General features: G+C 35.1%; 1 long non-coding RNA gene across 1 annotated transcript; it reads left to right on the forward strand.

Moving 5' to 3' along the window:
* Positions 1 to 1,347: 1,347 nt before the first annotated feature.
* On the forward strand, positions 1,348 to 2,614 carry LOC122067593. Its single transcript, XR_006136791.1, has 2 exons — positions 1,348 to 2,173; positions 2,251 to 2,614. It is a non-coding gene; the product is annotated as an uncharacterized LOC122067593 (long non-coding RNA).
* The last annotated feature ends 881 nt before the right edge of the window (positions 2,615 to 3,495 follow it).

The raw sequence follows: 3,495 nt of genomic DNA on the forward strand, positions 1-3,495 counted from the left end.
GGAACAAATCCAAATTTTACAGATAATGTGGTTCGACAAAGTTAGAGTGGTTGTGGAGAGGGTGTCCAACAAAGTCAATTCGATTTTGGTACTATTATTCAACAAAGTCATACTAGATATGGTGATGTTGTATAGTGAGTCTAGATCTCTAGTGGTACTAGGACAAAACATCAACTGAGGAGTGGTGGAACATCCACCAGGGCTTCCAGTAGTAAAGGGATTGGTGGGACTGATATTAGGAACAATGTAGTAAGTAGTTATGGTACTAATAAGGGTATTATTGGTGGGACTGATATTGAGAACATTGCAGTAAGTAGTTATGGTACTGACAAGGGTAGTGGTGGGATTGAAGTGATTAATAATTGTGATGATGATAGTGATTTGGAATGAAAATGCCCAAGTGAAGATGAAAATAGCTTGCAAGGGACTGATGCTGATGATGATCGTGAGGCAGAAAATGAATGTTTATCTAACCTTCAGGATAATGTAAGCAAGGAGAAACCAAGTGATAAGGTCCATGAAGTGGAGAGTGTTTGGTCTGATTATGATTAAGATGAATATTACAGACTATATGTTGACAATGTCAATTATGTTGGAAATGAGAAAAAAAAAACATTAGAAGTTGGCATGATTTTTTGTGATGTTAATCACTTTAGATCCATTCTCAGAGACCATGTTATTAAAGAAGGTTTTCAAATTTTGAGAGTAAAGAAGGAGAAGACAACGGTAAGAGTTGTGTGTACCTCATCAGGATGTGCATGGAGTATCTATACTTCACTTTGTGATGGAGGGGTTACATTTATGATCAAATCAACATGTAAAGAGCATTGTTGTGGGAGAGTAGATGAAAATAATAATATTACATCCACATGGGTAGCTCAACATCTTGCATCACAGTTAAAGGCAGACCCGGATATGAAGACTAGTGCAATGGCTGCATATTTTATGGATAATTTTCAGATCAAAGTCTCTTACCTTACACTATATAGAAAAACAAAAGGCATGTGAGATCAATGAAGGCAGTAATTCAAAGTCATATTTCAACCTACATGCTTAGGTGAACTGATCAGAGAAAGAAATCCAAAGAGTATGTTCAAACTTCAGTTTCATGAGAGAAAGATAATATCAGATCCATCTGTTTTTAAAAGACTGTTTGTTTGTTTCAAAGCATGTATAAATGGTTTCTTGTACGGGTGCAGACCATTTATTAGGGTTGATGGTTGTCATTTAAAGGGCATATATAGAGGTTTTTTACTGGTTGTTGTAACTGTTGATGGTAACAAATAATTGTTCCCAGTTGCATATGGTGTTGTTGAAAGTGAATACAAAGATAGTTGGCATTTCTTCTTAAGCAATTTGTATGACATTCTGCACGTAGCCATTGGTGATAATCCCATCACTTTTATGTCTGACAAACAAAAGGTATGTTATCTCTAATACATCTAGGCATGCTTTTGATTTCAGGTGCAAAAGTGATCATATCACAAATAATATGACAGAATCATTCAATCAATAGATTGCACCGTTTAGGGAAAAGCCAATTTTTACTTTGATTGATGAGATTATAAAACAACTGATGAACAAGATGCAAAAAAGATATCAATTGGGATGTAGCTTCAAGGAAGAGTCACACCAAAGATCAAAACTAAATTGGATGCCATTACTATCAAAGATATAGGATGTATGGTTCTTACTGCTAGATTAGATGAATTTAAAGTCACAAAAAGTGAAGGAAGATATATAGTTGATTTAAAGAAGCACACTTGCAGATGCATGCAGAGTATGAGATGCTATAAGACTACTATATAAGCATGCAATTGCATGAATAAAATATAAGAGATAAATCTTGGAAAAGTATTGTGATGATTATTACAATGTGGCAAAATACTTGTCATTTTACAAGGATATTATTTATGCATTGTCTGGTTTAGATGAGTTGCAAGAAGAGCGTCTGATGGGGATTGTTCATCCTCCACCAATAAAAAGGTTGGTGGGTAGACCACACAAAAATGTGAAGAAGGCACCAGATGAAGGACCATCCGAAGAGTTTTAAAAAAGATCCAATACTATCAGTTGTGGAAGATATAAGTCCACTGAGCACAATGTAAGGACATGTACAAGACCTCCAGTGAATGTCAATGATGCATCTTCTAGGAAGATAGTAAGAGAAAAGGTATCACTATTACATCCACCCAACTACTAAAATTCTACTAGTATATACTAATCATGCTTTACTTATTGCTTGTGCAGAGAAAAGAAAGAAGCAGAAGCTAATATACCATCAACAATTCATAGGTATTGACAAGGTCACAAGTTTCCACTATCATAGTTCAAGTGAACATGCAGTTGAAGACTAAAGCACAGTTGAAAGCCAAAAAGGAGAAAAGGAAAGCACGAGAAGCAATAAAAAAATGCAAAGAACAATTAGGGAGTACATCTTGAGTGCAGGGAAAATTGAGATGATGACTGAAGTAGGATGGAATGTATGTTGATACAGTATTGTGGATGTGAGTGTTTGTGATGGGATGTATTTTGATACTTTTTGGAGATATTTAATTTTGGTGTATGTATTCCTTACATAGTATGTGATGTATTTTGATATTTTTTGTTGCTCTGGTTGTTTGTGATGGGATATATGCATCCTTTTTGATATGTTTAAATATGATGCTTATCAGGTCACTTTTGAAATGTCAACTATATAGGGGAAATGCTGTCGATTTTTTTTCTTCTTCTTTCGTTTACTTCTTCTTAGAAGCAGTGCTTGTGATCTTTGTTTACTTTAAAGTCTGACCATAGCCGCAGTGGAGCCAAATTTTGTGTTATTTTGATTGGACAGTGTTAGCATTGTGCTTATGGTCTATGGTGGTCAGACTATAAAATAAACAAAGAGCTCTATTGATGTTGTTAACAAAATAAAGGTCTTTGTTAATTTTTTGTATGGATGCCTTTCAATATTTGAAGTCCACCATGTGATCCAATTTGATTATAGCAAAGTCATTAAAAAATAAAGGTTGCCATTGATGTAAGATGAATTCAAGTGCATCTATTCGTTGTGAGATTTGTCGTACAATTTTATCCATAAAAATTGTTACAAGTACTCCAACAAAGAAAACTGTTGCAAAATGACACACGAGCTTCATTGATGTTGTTAACTTCTTTATTCCATCCAATCTAATCTTCTCAGTGCCCACCTCCTGTTCCTACCCTCATAAGACCTCTCGCATAACAAACAACTTCTCTCTCAAATCACGGACCTCCACTTGTAAGCCATGTTCTTGCAAGCTTTGGATCTCCCCTTGCAACTCTTGACACTTAAGGTTGGGATTGTTTATTGATACTTCTTTGCTTGGAATACCATGTAATGGTGCATTAATTGGATCATTCCAAGCAAAGAAGTTACATCCATGTAATTTTGGGCAATTGTAAAAGAGTCAATTTGGATTATCGACTGTCTCTGAGATCCTAATGATGGCTTTTTGATTACATCTACACCTT

This window comes from Macadamia integrifolia, unplaced genomic scaffold, assembly GCF_013358625.1.
Source record: "Macadamia integrifolia cultivar HAES 741 unplaced genomic scaffold, SCU_Mint_v3 scaffold2993, whole genome shotgun sequence".
NCBI lineage: Eukaryota > Viridiplantae > Streptophyta > Magnoliopsida > Proteales > Proteaceae > Macadamia > Macadamia integrifolia.